Source organism: Rhinichthys klamathensis, unplaced genomic scaffold (genome assembly GCF_029890125.1).
Source record: "Rhinichthys klamathensis goyatoka isolate OS25496 unplaced genomic scaffold, OSU_Roscu_1.1 h1tg000523l_1, whole genome shotgun sequence".
NCBI lineage: Eukaryota > Metazoa > Chordata > Actinopteri > Cypriniformes > Leuciscidae > Rhinichthys > Rhinichthys klamathensis.
In genome coordinates this window covers 2794867-2812441 of record NW_026607002.1, presented here as the reverse complement: position 1 = coordinate 2812441, position 17575 = coordinate 2794867, and the positions used below count along the sequence as shown (strand labels likewise).

Sequence of the window (17575 nt, the reverse complement as noted above, 5' to 3'; positions counted from 1 at the left end):
AATGAAGATAATCTATAGGACAGTTCAGGGTCTAAAATCTGTCAGTGAAGAAGACATAGGCCTTGAGGCAAACCTACTGCCAGTAGCTGATCTTCAGTCTCTGCAAAACTTGGAGGAGAGATTGAGAAAATCTCCTGACTTTCAGAAGCAATTGGTAAGCCAGTTATATTCAAGATATATATATGTTTTGCTTACTAATATATATATATATATAGTATTATATTATATTATTTTTGTTGTTGTTGTTTTATAAAGGAAGTTCAAACAAAAGTGAAAATTTACAACTTACGCTTGGATGAGTTGGTTTCTTTTTATGAACACAAAGAAGACATTTGGAGGAATGTTGGTAACCAGACAGTCCAAAGTAACATTGGTTAAAAAAAAAAAGCCAGTGGTTACCATCTACTGTCTGGTTAAAGGATTAGTTCACCTCAAATTGAAAATTTCCTAATAATTTAATCACCCCAATGCCATCCAAGATATCCATGTCTTTCTTTCCTCAGTGGAAGAGAAATTATGTTTTTTGTTGGAAAACTTTTCTAGATTTTTCTCCACATACTGGACCTCATAGTTACCATCATGTTGCGGTCAGAATCGATGCAGTTTCAAAGGTCTTTGAAGAGTTTCAATGGGCTAGTGAACGATCCCAGCTGAGCATTAGGGGCTTATCTACCGAAACCATCGGTCATTTGAAACAATATATATATATATATATACTTTATAAGCGCAATTATTCGTCTATAGCCATTTTACCAAGCACCAGGAACGACCTCATCACTTAAAAGTCACGCTCGACGCCCCACTGTTTACAAACGGTACTTCCATCTGGGCACTTCCGCTGGGACTTCGAGCGTGACCTTTCAGTGATGATGTAGTTCCTGGTGCTTGGTATGCCGACTCAAGACGAATAATTGTGCTTATAAAGTGTATAATACATTTTTTTTTTTATGGCCGATCGTTTCAGAAGATAAGCCCCTAATCCTCAGCTGGGATCGTTCACCAGCCCGTTGAAGCTCTTCAAATACCTTTGAAACTGCATCGATTCTTTCTGACCGCAAAATTATGGTAACCATTGAAGTCCAGTCTGTGGAAAAAAAATCCCAAAATGTTTTCCTACAAAAACGTACTTTCTCTTTCACTGAGGAAAGAAAGTCATGGATATCTTGAATGGCATTGGGGTGAGTAGATTATTAGGAAATTTTCATTTTGATGAGGTGAACTAATCCTTTTACAACATAAAAAAAAAAAAAAAAATCTGCTGTGTTCAACAGAAGAAAGAAACTCATACAGGCATGGAACAAGTGGAGGTGAGGAAATGATGGCAGAATTTACATTTTTGGTTGAACTATCCCTTTAGTTGATAATTGCCATTTTATTTGAATAATTAATTAAATAAAATGTTAATTCACAGATTAGCCTGTTGGCAATGAAAGGTGGGACAGACACCAGAGATGGAGTTTGGAGAATTATGACTGCAACAATCACAAACTCCCTGGCCAAGAATATAAATATGCGTGGTGTTAATGGGAAGATCAGCTTTAAAAGCTTGCAGTTACGAAACATTGTTCTTGGTAAGTCTGTTGTCTAATTCATTTTTTTAAATTGTACAGTCTAAAACATTTTTTTTGTATGCCCAGTACTTCAATTTTTTACAACTGTTATCATAACTCTATCATAATATACGTTTTACATGTTCATTTGTGCATACAATTGCAAATAAATAATGCTACTAATACATGCATTTGATATTTGTAGGAGGTCATGTTAGTTTAAATTGACCAATGCAATAAGTAAACAACTGTTTAAGAGTATTAAATTTTTTTTTTTTTTTTTTTTGGTGAAAATAAGATGTTATGCTTTGAATGAGTTACATTATCAGTACTTCAACCGTTCATTGGTTACTTTTTACACCACAGTTTCCATATATAAATATTTTTTAAGGTTTTTGTTTGCTAAAATGGTCTTGTTTGTCAAAATAATGTTGTCAAAGTCTGACAGGCCAGTTAGTCAATCAATAGTGCCACATAAGCAATCATCTCCTGTATAAAATGTAACTAAAGCAACCTTTTTTTAATTTGTTACCTACATTTATGTACAGTAGGTGGATGAATGTTTCTATATGTATGTTAATTTTGTATTATTAATTTAGTATTTTGTTTTTTAGCTGCTTTGAGAAAAAATTGCCTCACACAGCATGCCACTGAGCAAGAGGTAGAATCAACTGTAAGGGGTATACAGTCAAAGACCCAGAACCAGATATGAAGAATGAAGACCCGGAGTCAGAATTATAAAAAATTAAAGAAAAGTTTTACTGAAGATAGTTTGCATTTTCATCAGCAGAAGTCAGCTTCAAGACTCACACAGGAGTTCGTAGGCCGCCTCCCTTACAGTTACAAAGATCACAGCAGTTATACCATTTCCAAGGTCTAAGCTACGTCATTGCTTACAGGTTGAATGATTCTCATTGGCTAAGAAACATTAAAGCCTAAACAATTTAACACATGTGAGGAGATAGGGGTGCCTATCGCCATTAGTAAAGATAGTTGTCGTCCACTCATTGGATTTAGGCCTGTGGTGGCCTCGCAGGTTAGAGAAGGGCGCCGGGGTGTCTGGTCCGACCGTCCAGAACCTACATAGAATGTCATACGCACACACACAAATAACAGACACTAGCAAATAACAGCTCCCATCAAGGCTGAAGAGAGTCTGAGCTCCTTATTATCAGTTAAGTATACCAAAACATACTGCTAAAACATTCACTCGTTTGGGAGAAAAACAGATCACTGGCATTTACTCCCAAGGAAGGAAATATACTGGAAAGAATACATTTTAATACAACAATTAAAGTTTGATAGTAACGCTCAATATAGCTTGACCATATGTCCAACGAAGGATCATATGTGCCCACGCTGCCTTTAGGACCCTCTAACCTTTCTACTGATCCCAGAGAAAGAGACAAACGGCCTTGTGGGTTACGTGGCCTTCGTGTCCTGCGTGTACTACGTGCAATCTCAAAGTAAGATTGGGATGCACCTAAAAGAAACTGGTTACTTGCATCCATGCATTTAAGAAAATATAATTTCACAGGCACAAGAATATAAAAATTATTATGTGATAATGAATATATTTGATTATTGATTTTTATAAAGGAAGTATATAACCATTCAAAATGATATATGATTATATATGTATTTGAAGAGGCAAGGGATTTTGACCAACCCTTCAGTCCCCCGTTTTAGACCAATGTGGGGTCCAATACCGCCACGTCTGGTCTAACCAGTGAGGTCACTACGGAAGGGAGGAGTGGTGACGCATGCTCCCCTGACGGGTCACACTTGTCTCTTCACCTCGTCACGGACATGCTGGATACTAAAAATTCCAGTCCCCATTAAGAGGCTCTCCCACCTTCCACTCACAACAGGACATCAATGTCATTCTTCCTCAGTTTATCAGTCAGGTTAAAATTTTTATAAAACACATAACTGATTACGAAACAAGTACATATTTTTTCTTTGGAAGCCAGGCTAAATAAGCAAGCACTATTGCTGTATTCCTAGCATGGGCTAGATCCACAGTCACTACTCAGATCCTAAATAAAGACATTGTCTATAATCATGAATACCAGAATATATGCACTAGTTTTTTTATTTTTTTTATAAAATTATGATTTCCAAATCCTTTTATTATAAACAAAGTTGGATGGTTAATCCATTATTTTCACTACCCCTTTTATAGACCCTTTAGGTTCAAAACAGAATGGTTGTCTAACTAAAAATAAACAACAAACAATAAAATATTAATAATTAAGACCCATAATAATCGATGTAAGCCCTTTAAGTCTTTACTGAAATCATCCTTCAGTTTACAGTCACCTAGCATGTACCATTTTAATTGTATAACATCTTATACCCTTTTTTGTTTGTTTCAAAAAATAGAAATGAAATAAAACAAATTCACATCATCATTTCAGTCATTATTTTACCACTAAAATATAGGATCGTTCCCCATTCTGCTTAATAAAGCTTTTGTTCATTCCTTATCCTTATATCACTTGAATCCCTGTCAATCATACAATGTCTAACCCTAACCTTTTTCATACCATTTAAACTTAATTTGACTTCCATAAATCCTATCAGAAATTGTATTTTCATAACATACATTTTCTTCTACTATATTTCTTCCATCTTGCCCTACATGCCAGTTCCTTCTGCATCCGAGTCTCTCACCACTGTCAGCCTAGTGACACTTAAAGTTCCCTCGTTAGGGGAATCATGGTATTTTATTAATTCTTCAATACTCTTGTTTTCTTATCATTAACTTCAACTTTATTTTTCATTATAACTACTTCTCACAGTATTTGTCTCAGTTCCACTTATCTTTACAGTTTTACAGAAACCAAAATATTATGTTACTCAGATCCCAGCCCACAGCCATATAGCTGCTTTCTCTTTTTACCTTTATTAAATTGTAGTTTTCTTAGACATCTAATGTCATACATACATTGAAGGGATTGAGAAATAAAACCTTTTCTTTTTAGAAGTTATATTCACTCCTTCTTTGTTCGCCCTCCGGCCTTTCAATAAAAAATGAGGGAGCTCACTCTGGATAATTTGGATAGTGACTTAGCCAATGTGTCACTTTGTCTCTCTGCCGTCAAGTCTATATATATATATATTTTTTTTTTTTTACGTTTATCCTTATGATCCCACCTAGTTGTCTATTTAAATTTAGACCCTCAGTTGAATTTAGACAAGAGTTTTACCCCAGAATGGACGGCAATCTTCTTTACAATTCCAATTTATATAAAATACTAATCCAGAGAGTAATTCAGTTCAATATCATAAATGACAAAAGCATTCATAATTACCAATAGCAGACAGAGCTGGAAAACCACTCCAATTAAAGCTCGTCCCATGTTCTGCATTGTCTTTTCATCAGATTGACTTAGAATTATCAACTTTTCTAAAGTTGGTCATTTCACTTAACCCATCTGTAATGATAAAACACTAATTCCGGAGGTTAATGACACAATATCCTCAAAATCAGGAAATAATAGTACCCCAAACTAATACATACAAGACATAAAGTGCTGTCACCATCACACGCACTCATACTAGACACACATATGTTAACTGTTCATTTTCAATGTTCATTTTTCTTTATATTATTGCTAAAAGATTTAAATTTTAAATAAGATTTTAAACTTCCCATTTTCCGGTAGCTTCTACCTAATTTTACATGGTCTCCCAACCAGTTTCAAAGCATGTCTTGTTCATTATTCATTAGAATTTAACAAGGTCAGCTGGGTTGTTTTGTTTCATTATCATTATTTTGCTTCAGCTTGCTCTAGCAGGCCGATAATGGAAAGACAGACACAGTTACCATCCCTTCCTCTGCTCAAGCAGTCTCTCTCACTATAAATAAATTTCTAAGACTGTAACTTATATAAAATGTAATATTAAATTCGTTACAATAATCTTTGACCATTCACCTTGTTATCCAGACTTTTCTCAAATCTACAAAAGCTGTCTTCATCTTTAGCCACCACCATGTCTAACGACCTTCAGGAGTTAAAACTATGTCATAGACCTATTAGTTCAAAATCAACACTATGATTTTCCTTGCCCATAAGGCAAACCAGTACATAAAAAGTTTTGCTACTGTCTCCACAACAACTAATGGGAATCACTTCATGGCCTCAGCTGGCTCTTGAAAGCCCACTCCTGTTAGCCCTTTATCTATAATCTCCATCAGGGTGTTTTCCCCTGGCATATTTGCAGACGCTTGTCACAATAAAAAAAAAACAAGCCATACAATGAATGCGGTTTCTGGTGATTGGTATTAGAGGAACACTCACGTTTCGGGGTCAGACTCTCTGTAACTCCTCACAGCGCATCCGCCCTAACGATAAAGGATGCTGCTGGCCTCACAGTCATCCGCTCCACTCTCATACCTTTCTCACATAAACACCTCCATCTTGAGATGCCCAGTGACTTTACGTGATCCACTCTGGCTTGGGTTGCCCCCTGTCTGGCCAATAGAAGGTCTTACCCGTCATTGAGTAGCCACTCGTGCCCACTGGTGACCGCTCTTTCCCATCACAGGCTGTTTGCTTTAACAGAACTCAGCTGTTTTCTAGAGCTTAGGAAAGGCACGTTCAAGAGTCACCAGAGCCATTCCGATTGCCTAATAGTGTTCACATAGGGAGACAGGTCAAAAACAACAGTATTTAATCACTTAAATCCATTAACTATCTTAAAAGCAGCAACCTAGCTACTTGGATTATACTCAGTGAATTTAGATCACAACCGTACATTCAGTGTACTTTTCCGTCTGCCCCTCCCCCGTTTCATGGTGGGGACTAAGATCAGACAAAGAAGTTACGGGTCCTAAAATAACCTAATCAAAGATGTCACTACAAATAGCTTATTATCACTTATGACACCGACTCAGGTAACAGCTTTTAGCTGACATTGACTGAGAGAGAGACATTGAATGAGGGAGGGACTGGTACACTGCACTCTGAACGTCTAACTTTATCTACCATCTTTTAACTCTATCCCAGCTTAAGGCATCTTTGCCAGATATTACATACGGTTTCAAATAAACATATTATTTATATTTGTCTTTTGCCCACACATCAGGAAATTTAGGCATTACAAATTTCCACTCAGATTGAGTCTGTTGCACTGGCAGTTTCAGCCACAGCACACATCAGATTCAGATAAGCAAACTGTTTCATTACAGCCAATAACAAACTTATCTTTTGAAAGCAAAACATCAGCTTCTAGTTCTTTCATGGTCAACTTTTCAAGCTGTTTGTTTAATCAGCATTTAGCAACTGTTAATCCAGTACTGCTTCTGCTTATTTGTTCTTACATAAAAATAATTATTCTAGTTCTCAATAACGTTTCACATTTCTCAATCTCAATTTTAATTGTCAAGTTCTCAACCATAGTTTAATATTTGACTTAAGATTTCTCTTGGAGTTTATCAATCTCCAATTAGGATTCACACACTAAGTTTGACGAGGCAAGCACTCTCTGCTTGTGATACTTTTGCAGTTATTGTAAATCATCTGTGAGATTAGTCTCTCTATATCATCTAAAACCTTTTTAAAATGTTGAATTACAACACAATCATCCTTTTAGTTACTTTGATATATTTTGCAACTCACATTTGTTGGAGTCATTAATTTTACATCAACCTGTATTCATCAATTCACTTATAAAAATTAGTATTATAGATCTTTTCTTCAAAAGGGTTCATGTGTCAGCCTCAACGGCTCCAACAAGCACGCCCTTGAAGCAGTGTGTGTCCCATTCAGGAATGTAAACAGAGCCACTGATTAAGCAGTTCTCTGTATTCTTTTACAGTCCACCAGTGGCGGATTTAATCATAATAACCCAATCATAATCTTCATCATTATTATTGGCAGAACATTAATTTTCATAAGCTGCAAAATATTCTAAGTTGTTTTCACAAAGTGTCTGTTTAACTTTAGTCGCTTGTCCAGGGAAATTATCCCAGACCCAGAATTTCTTTCACTTGCTTCTTGTAATCATCGTAAGCAATACGAGGCTAAACATTTTAATTTCTCTGTTTCTTTGTTTGTTTGTAGCCAGTCAAGTTGTTTAAATTTCCAATCAGAATCAAAATCCTGACTACCATTTACTTTCTTCATTTCATTACTCAACTTCATTTCTGCAAATTTATTTAAAGTGAGGGCTTTAGAGCACAGCTGCTTACAGCGTTTGCTTCTCCTGTCTCACTATTTGTTTCAGGACTCTTCAGGTTACTGATTAAGTTATTACATTTTTCTGCCATATCTTAATCATGGTTCATACTCACCTGAAGTTATTGCAGAAATGGAGGCGGCGATCTTTGAACAACACAGCTTGGCTTCTGCGTGATGAAACTGCAAAGTATACTCCAAAATCACAGTTACATATACTGGTCCATGCCAATTTGGGTCACAACTTTTTAAATTTTTCTCTCGGAATTGTTCCTGATGCATCCCTGGCAAACAACCCTATTATTGTTAGTATCCCTAACTGCCTGATTCACTTCACTAAGTTCGGGGATCCCCTATCTGAGATGGAAGAGATTGAGCAGGTTTACGGTGCCACTGGACCTCTAGCCCAGGGACGTGCTCTGCTGGGGTGGTGCTACACCAGTAATGCCCAGCGGGGCCCCCACAGAGCACGCTTCGCTTGCGCTGTCTGCTGCCGTTACCCTTAACGACGCTCTCAGCGACTTCTTATACTGTCAGCAGTATAATTAACTTACTCCTTCACTCGCCTCATCGGAGTGAAGCTTCACTCGCCTCATCGGAGTGAAGCTCTCCCGCTCTCCTTCAAAATCTCTTCCAGTCAGACAGCCCTAACAATTAACAAAAGCTTACTACCTTGTTTGTTGATTTGCCAGGGGTGTCACCGAGAATAATTGCCTGCGCATCCTCCACCATAACTGTAAGGGGTATACAGTCAAAGACCCAGAACCAGATATGAAGAATGAAGACCCGGAGTCAGAATTATAAAAAATTAAAGAAAAGTTTTACTGAAGATAGTTTGCATTTTCATCAGCAGAAGTCAGCTTCAAGACTCACACAGGAGTTCGTAGGCCGCCTCCCTTACAGTTACAAAGATCACAGCAGTTATACCATTTCCAAGGTCTAAGCTACGTCATTGCTTACAGGTTGAATGATTCTCATTGGCTAAGAAACATTAAAGCCTAAACAATTTAACACATGTGAGGAGATAGGGGTGCCTATCGCCATTAGTAAAGATAGTTGTCGTCCACTCATTGGATTTAGGCCTGTGGTGGCCTCGCAGGTTAGAGAAGGGCGCCGGGGTGTCTGGTCCGACCGTCCAGAACCTACATAGAATGTCATACGCACACACACAAATAACAGACACTAGCAAATAACAGCTCCCATCAAGGCTGAAGAGAGTCTGAGCTCCTTATTATCAGTTAAGTATACCAAAACATACTGCTAAAACATTCACTCGTTTGGGAGAAAAACAGATCACTGGCATTTACTCCCAAGGAAGGAAATATACTGGAAAGAATACATTTTAATACAACAATTAAAGTTTGATAGTAACGCTCAATATAGCTTGACCATATGTCCAACGAAGGATCATATGTGCCCACGCTGCCTTTAGGACCCTCTAACCTTTCTACTGATCCCAGAGAAAGAGACAAACGGCCTTGTGGGTTACGTGGCCTTCGTGTCCTGCGTGTACTACGTGCAATCTCAAAGTAAGATTGGGATGCACCTAAAAGAAACTGGTTACTTGCATCCATGCATTTAAGAAAATATAATTTCACAGGCACAAGAATATAAAAATTATTATGTGATAATGAATATATTTGATTATTGATTTTTATAAAGGAAGTATATAACCATTCAAAATGATATATGATTATATATGTATTTGAAGAGGCAAGGGATTTTGACCAACCCTTCACAACAGTTCAAAGATGGCTTCAGCTTGCTCCAGATCGAGATGGAGGCAGGAGAGAGCGCTTAAGGAGAAAAGAGGCCACTTCACTTTCTCCCACACACACACATTCTGATGTGTAGTTTAAAGTGCAAATTGTTTTAATTTGCACTTTGTTTAGAGTAAATTAGTTTATATTGTTCAAATTTCTGTACTAGATTCCTTTTAGTTCCATTTAGTTCCATTTAGTTAGCGCAGATAGCGTTTACACAGTTGCACAACTCTAGCTTTCCTTTCATTTCTTTTTTGGCTTGTGCATTACTAAATATGTAAGCTTGAACATTTAGAAATATGCACTTTTACAGGTTGTAATAAGATGTTACACTTGTTTGAATGTTCAAAATAAAAATAGCCTTCACACTGTTACACAGTTCTAGGTGTAATATTTTTTTTTGGTATTATTGTTAAATAACATCTAAATTGAATAAAATATAGAATTTTTCTGTGACTTATTTCTTCACATGGTTTGGGTAGGATTAGGCTGGGTTATGGCTCAGTTTGGGGGTTTCTGGTTAAAGGGTGGTGTCGATATGGTTAACTTATGGCTGAGAATTGGTACCAATAATAAAACATGTTTTGGCCCAATTCAGGGCCAGTTAAGGGTGATTAACTGGCTGAGATTCGGGCCAGTTATGGCCCATGTGTGGCCCTTGTCTTTAATCCAGTTCTGGGCCACTTCAGTGCCGTCATTCTTTGCGGTACTTGGGCCGAGGATTGGGTTCACATGGTTTGGGTAAGATTAGGCTGGGTTATGGCTCAGTTTTGGGTTTTCTGGTTAAAGGGTGGTGTCGATATGGTTAACTTATGGCTTAGAATTAGTACCAATAATAAAACCTGTTTCGGCCCAGTTCAGGGCCAGTTAAGGGTGATTAACTGGCTGAGATTTGGGCCAGTTATGGCCCATGTGTGGCCCTTGTCTTTAATCCAGTTCTGGGCCACTTCAGGGCCCGTTAAGGGTGATTAACTGGCTGAGATTCGGGCCGGTTATGGCCCATGTGTGGCCCTTGTCTTCAATCCAGTTCTGGGCCACTTCAGTGCCGTCATTCTTTGCGGTACTTGGGCCGAGGGAAAAGTGATTGTGTGGGCCGGAGCTGGGCCAGAAAATTTTTGCTATGTGGGTACACGAGAGACAGAGATTTGTTTAAATACTTTCTTTGAACCGACTCTAAAAAATGACAAACCAAAAAATTAATTTATCTTCACTGTAAAAAAAATCTGTAGAAATTACAGTATTACTGGCAGCTGCTTGCCAGTAACTTACTGTAGTTTTAAATTTATGTTATTTACTGGCAACAGTTTGTTCAAAGTTAAATGAACATTAAACATTAACAAGTCTTTATCTTTACAGAATAAAACTAAAATAACAGCCTCATGCAAACCATTATGGGAACCAAAATCTGAAGGAAAAAAAAAACAGAAAAAGGTTGATGAAGATTTCTGGTTCCCAGAATGCTTTGCATTAGATTGTTATTTTATAGTTTTATTCTGTAAAGACAAAGACTTGTTAATGTTTAATGTTCATTTAACTTTGAACAAACTGTTGCCAGTAAATATACATCAATTTAAATCTACAGTAAGTTACTGGCAAACAGCTGCATAACTACAGCAATTTTTTTACAGTGTTCGTAAAAGCGTTTTTTAACAGAAATGAGCTCTATATTTCCAGCACTGTTAAACAAATCCTTCAATTTAGTTCATAGAGAAGCTGAATGAATATTGATGAGGGTTTATTGCTGTAATCAGACATTGATTAAATGTGTGAATGTGTGCAAATTAGAGACAAAGGAATAGTTTGCAATTCAGAGATACAGGCATTTAACTTAAAAACTGAAATAAATCAAATCTCCATAATTATGCAATTCATTCTGAGACTCCAAAAATGTCCATATCGTCCTTAATTTGGAAGCGAAACACTAAAGGCTCTTTGGCCAATTGTCCGTCATCATCCATTTCAGCCTGTGAAAGTTGAAGAAGGGCTTTTTCCTGGTCTTTCTCTTTCAATTTCAGAAATCACGGCTCTTCCACTAAACCTCTTAAGACTTTAGGTTGTTTCTCAGCCGTTCGACTGCAGTGTAACCGTGTCTGTTATCCGTGGCTCCTTAAAATGGGATGAAATGTTGGAAGTGTCTTTAACAATAGCCTACCTTGTGCTGTAGTCAGGAATAACAAAGTTGTGAAATTCTGTTTTTCTTATGTCTATATTTGAGACATAAATCATACGCTGTCATTGATTAAATGTATTTTTCACACTGAGCTTAACTCCGGGTTATCGTCGATCTAAACACCGCTTTTAACCCGGTTAAAGTAACGTTTCACGCTTGTATATTTACATGCTTTAGACAGTCACTGCACAGCATATTTGCAGTAGCGTACCGTGGGGTTTCAGTCAGGGCCTTTAGTAACAAGTTTATTTGTAAAGCACATTTTTAACACACATGTGATTTTAGTATCGCTTTCTCTGGCAGCGCAAAATCAAACATAAATATCTTGCCCTTGTGGAGGATAAAATTCGCTCTTCAGACCATTTACAAGAAAACATGAAGATATCAGAAAAGAGATCGTTTGTCTATTTTCTGCTCATCCATTTCATCACCACCGCGACTTTTTTTAGGGCTTATAGTGGATCAATTAAATGAAATTAAACTAATGAAATTATTATTTTAAAGATAAAAATGTCTCCTGACACTATTAAAGTCACACTAGTTTTGTACTTTCATTTAAATTACATACAAACTAAAGTAATGTTATTTTTATAATAATTTTACAGCAAATGTTTTTGCAAAATGTTTCAGCAAATCGGATGAGGAATGGTTGGCTCTCCACAGACGCGACCGCCCTGAAGCGGCACTAAAAGACGATTTAAAACTTTCACAGAGACCTCAAACAGAAGACACAAAGCCTTTCTTTAAAGTGAATATCGTTTTGTATTAATTTTATCTTAATTTTAATCAATGTTTCATCAACCAATCGCCTGGATTTAATAAATAAGAAGTAAAAGCAGACAATTATAGATAATCACGACACGGAGGCGCCGGCGCGTGAACTGGAGCGCGTCTCATAAATATACCGAAACTCAGCGTATAAGTATAGCCTACTTCACAGACCTGAAAAATATATCTAAATTAAAATGTCTACTTGTAAACAGAACAATTCAAAACGAAAGAAAATAGACTGCTCTCTGCTTATCAAATGAAATGTGCATTTCTCTCTGACGCACTCATAGCCATACTGCGAAGATCGCGAGTCAGCATCGTCAACTTCATCTTTATTAATAAACAATTAAAATGTCTCCTTGCTATATTTGACATATTCATAATCATTGCTTTTGCCGGTTCTTTGTGACAGCTTTTAGGTGCTTTATCGGCAGTGCCGCCACCCTTACACCCGCCACCCTTACATGTTACATGAACGCGTCACCACTGCACCAAAAACATGATTGCGTGATGAAAACATGAAAAATACCACCTAAACATAGCCTAACTATTTAGAAAGAAAACACAGAACGAATAGCCTAATGCGCATACGTCCATCTCGCGAATGTATAGTCTTCTGTATAGTCTCGAAGGACACGAAGGAGATCGGAAACAGAATCGATAAGAGGTATGAAGGCAACGGCCATAGCTCAGTTCACTAACATCGCGCTCACAACCGCCAAAATTTCAAACGGTTGATGACATCAGCGGGGGCTAGCGCCGACACATCGCTGGCCCCCTGGGGTGTTCTGTCACTGAGCATCAAATTTGATTGGCTAATGATACACGTCAGTCAAAGTTATCATCAAATGGAAAATGTCAGTTTCAACGGAAGGCTAGCTATACTACTAGTGCTGGTCCACGGAGCTGTGATGTGTTTAGATGACATTTGGCGAATCCAGCTCAGCCTCACAAAAAATAACCACATTCTTTCTGGAAATATAATCGTAAAAATGAACAAAAAAAAACACAAGCTCAACTCTTGTCACAGCAAGAGTTGAGCTTGTGGGTTTTTTTTTTTCATTTTTACGATTATACGCTTTATTTTGGTTCACCTAACCCTAACCAGACCATATAAGAAAAACGTTGTCAATATACCTACCCCACCATACAATCTTATTAACATATTCATTCAAACTCGAATAGACAAATGTTTCTTCCCAGAGACCCATAAACAAATTTGAATAATTTGGTGCAAAGCAAGCTCCCATTGCTGTACCTTTTATCTGCCTAAAGAATTTGTTTTGGAATAAGAAAACATTGTTAGTTAGTGTCCATTCTGTTAGTTTCAAGATAAACTCTGCTGGGGGCATCTGTTCTGGTGGTCTCTTCTCCAAATAATGCGCCAATGCCTTTAAACCTTCTTTGTGATCAATGTTTGTATATAATGACTCAACGTCCATCGCCACTAGAAAGGCAGTACCAATATTTTTCATTTCTTTGATCTTATTTAACACAAATGTGCTGTCTTGGATAAAGGAGGGCAAGTCTATTACAAATTGCTTAATATGGAAATCAACAAACTTGGATGCCGGTTCAGTCACTGACCCATTGCCACTTATGATTGGCCTTCCTGGTGGATTCTCCAAGTTCTTGTGTATTTTCGGAAGCATGTAAAAAGAAGCAATTCTTGGGCATTTACATTGTAGGAAATCATGTTCTTTTTTAGAAATCCAGTCTTCACTTTTTGCATGTTTAAGCATCTCCTCTAGTTCACTCTTAATTTGTTCTATTGGATTAGATGGTAAAGGCTGATAGTACTCACGGTTATCCAGTTGACGCATGGCCTCGGTGATATACTGGTCTCTGCCCCACACTACCACTGCTCCTCCTTTATCTGCTCTTTTGATGATGATTTCGTTGTTAGTTGACAGACATTTTAATGCTTCTTTTTCATCCTTTGACAGGTTGTAATTCTGTTGAGTTTTTTTACCAGGTGTGAAGAGTTTATTCACTTCATATGTAACTTTTGTAGAAAAAGTATTCAGAGTCGCATTGTTTATATAGGGCATAAACGTTGACTTGGGCCTAAAGTGTGTCTCTTGGGAGTGAACAGCTGTTTCGCTATAGTTGGTATAATGCCACACTTTTAGCTGAAGGTTGCGGTAAAATTTAAATAAGTCCACTTTAGTTTGGAACTCCTTAGTTGGGTTTGTAGGTGCAAAGGTAAGGCCTTTTGATAGAACTGAAATCTGGCTGTTTGAAAGTGATATACCAGAGATATTGATTACTTCTTGTTTATCTTCCTCATGCTCCTGACTTTTGGATGGATTGCCTCGTCTGGTCTTACGCCTCTTCGTCTCAGTACTCTGTTGTCTTTTTTGGGTCTGGTGCCTAAAAAATCACCAGGAGGAAGGCTATCATTTGCAGAGTGGTCGTCATCGCTACTTGGCAGTTGAAATGATACAGTTCTTATCCTTTGTATCTGTGCATTTCGATTATGTCCTTGCCTCCACATGTAGACTTTCTCTCTCTTGTAGTCTGATTGGTCTCTCTTGAATTTTGCTAGTTTCTCTTGTTTGATGTGTCGCTGTAATTTATCTAATCCTTCTTTAATCTCTTTTTCAAAAGGGAGTTCCTGATCCTTATATTTTGTAGAAATCTCTTTTTTAATTGAAGTTATTTCTTTCTCTGTTGCATATTTCTGCTTCTTAGCTTCTTCGATCAGCAGTAGCATAAGGTCTAAGGAACACTTATTCAAAATAGCTTCCCATTTATTCTTAAACTCTGTATCACCAAAGCCAAACGATGGAAATTTCTTAATCCTCAATCCTCTTGGGATAATTTTTTCTCTCCAGTAATCTGATAATGTAGTCATATGCATCTGTAATTTCAATTCTTTTTCTGAAAGTTTCTTGAGATCTAAAAATATTTTCTTTGCATCTGCAGTCTCTGTGTCTTTCTGGTCAAACAATGTCTCTGAAACAATGATATTCTCACCCTATTCTTTGGAGTAGGAAAAAGATCCTGTTGCCATTTTTCAGGGTGAAGAGTAAAACAGGTCCCAACGTTCACTGAACGGAGCTACTGTTAAGGACGATCCCTCAAGATCCTTCTACTTATGTCCACAAATGAGTTACTAGGAGTGCTACTTGGGTGTTGAGAGGTGTGTTTGTAGCGCTTACTCTCTGGCTATTAACCTAATGCAATCTTTGGACCAGCGTTTCAGAAGAATCAGATTCGCTACTGAGAAAGATGCCACAACAACGGTGAACACTCGTTTGAACACCCACTGTATTTTCAAGTGAATGACAACAGGTGACTTACATTGGTTGATAAACAAATAAAATGAAATAAAATAAATAAAATAAAATGTAAATATGTATTTCTTCAGATCTCCATTTTTCTCTTTGAATTTCAACAAGTAAACCCCAAATAAACAATATGTAAACCAATTGGACAACAATATTTTTTCAATTCAATTCAGAATGTTCAGTCTTGGTGAAGAGAGTTTCTAAAAAGAAAAATCTGTAGAAAACGTAAGTGTCCTTTATCTGTTGGTAATGGGGAAAAAATATGTCCATCCGAGAAAAACAAAAGATGAGGAAAGGTATTCTTTTTCCTACCAGTCGCAGTTCAAATTAGTGCAAATACTTGATTTCCTCAATTGAAAGATCCAAGAACAAACTCAAGGGAGGCTCGCCAGTCCAAACCCTCATCAGAACCACTGGAAGAAGGCCGGGACAAATCCAGTATACACGGCGAATTTGGAAGACAGAACAACAGAAAAAAAACCTGACCAAGGAGATCGTCAAACTCACAGAAAATTCCAGACTGGTACAGGTACAGCACGTCCCATTAAAATCGTTCTCTTTACCATCAATCCATCGACAGAATTAATCCAGAAGATTATTTTCTCTTTGTTTCTGTTTCCCAAGGCGTCGTAACACCGCGCTCTTCAAGCATCCGTGCACGAGAGAGAGAGCTGCCTCTAACTTCACGCACAAACCTCGTGCGAAACCCGGAAATCAATTTTTCCGCTGCGCCAGATTCTGCGCTCGCATTGGCTCATCTCAAATTCAAAACTCATCACCATTGGTCACAGTATTACCCAAATGAAAATATACGTTCGTATGAAATTAATATTTTTCTTTTATAAAGTTACTACTTTTGAATAGTTTTCAATAATTCTCCCATCATTATATCATTATATTAATAACAATAAAAACAATATTCTCTGTTACTCCCTGGTAACCTTGGTTAAACTTTCCCCTCCTGAATCTAAGCACGTCCCTGTGCTTGGGAGTGGCTAAGTCACACAAGTGAAGCTGCATTGGATCCAGAATTGCTGTATTTATTATAATCTGATTCCTCAACTGGCTCAGAAAGTGCAGAGCTCAATCCTTGCAATAAAGACTGAATGACTGAAATCAATGGATTTCCCAGCCGTGCATATTGCAGCTTGTTTGGTGGTCTACTCTGTCTTTTTGAACGTCTTGGACCCATGTCTCCTGCATCATCCTCCACAGTTGGAATGTCCAGAAATTGTCTGACTGGGGGTAAATCAGGATGAAAAGTGGTGTTCTCTACATGTGCATCAGGTACAATTTCATTCACCACTTCAAATGATTCATCAGATAACTCACTTGATTCATTACATTCTTCTTCTGAGATTACTTTAGCTAATTCCTCTTCACTATTCCTTTCAGGTTCAACCTCAGAGGTGCACGTTTCTGTTTGATGAATCGCAGGTGAGTTTCTCTCTACTCCATCACTGATTGAATTTTGTTCTACAGGTGAATCACCTCTTAACGGATCCAGGACAACAGATGGTGAATTCTCAGACTGAACTTGAGGTACGTTCTTTGTAATCAATGAACTTTCTGAGTGATGAATTGGTCTTGCTTCCGAAACAACTCTAGTAGTGAACTCCAAGGACTCTTCAGGTACATCAAAGTGAACAGATTCGCTCTCAGATTCAGAATGACTATACCCCATCTCTGCTTCAGCAACATCCTCATTTCTGGACTGGGCTCTTGTCCTAGGCCTACGATGTTCTTTTTGCTGGACAGATTCTTCAACTGCAGTGCTGGGCAAGAACCCACAGGGCAGAAGTAAATCGCGATGCAAAGTACGGACTGGACTTTCTTTTCCTTC

General features: G+C 37.6%; 1 protein-coding gene and 1 long non-coding RNA gene across 2 annotated transcripts in view; one reads left to right on the top strand and one right to left on the bottom strand.

Annotated features, from left to right (window-relative positions):
- The window catches only part of LOC130073060 (gastrula zinc finger protein XlCGF7.1-like), a 296214-nt gene that overhangs the window by 9569 nt on the left and 269070 nt on the right, over positions 1-17575 (bottom strand). The gene's annotated exons all lie outside the window — the stretch shown is intronic.
- Positions 971-2225, top strand: LOC130073104 (uncharacterized). The gene is made up of 3 exons (XR_008804211.1): positions 971-1178; positions 1412-1571; positions 2165-2225. It is a non-coding gene; the product is annotated as an uncharacterized LOC130073104 (long non-coding RNA).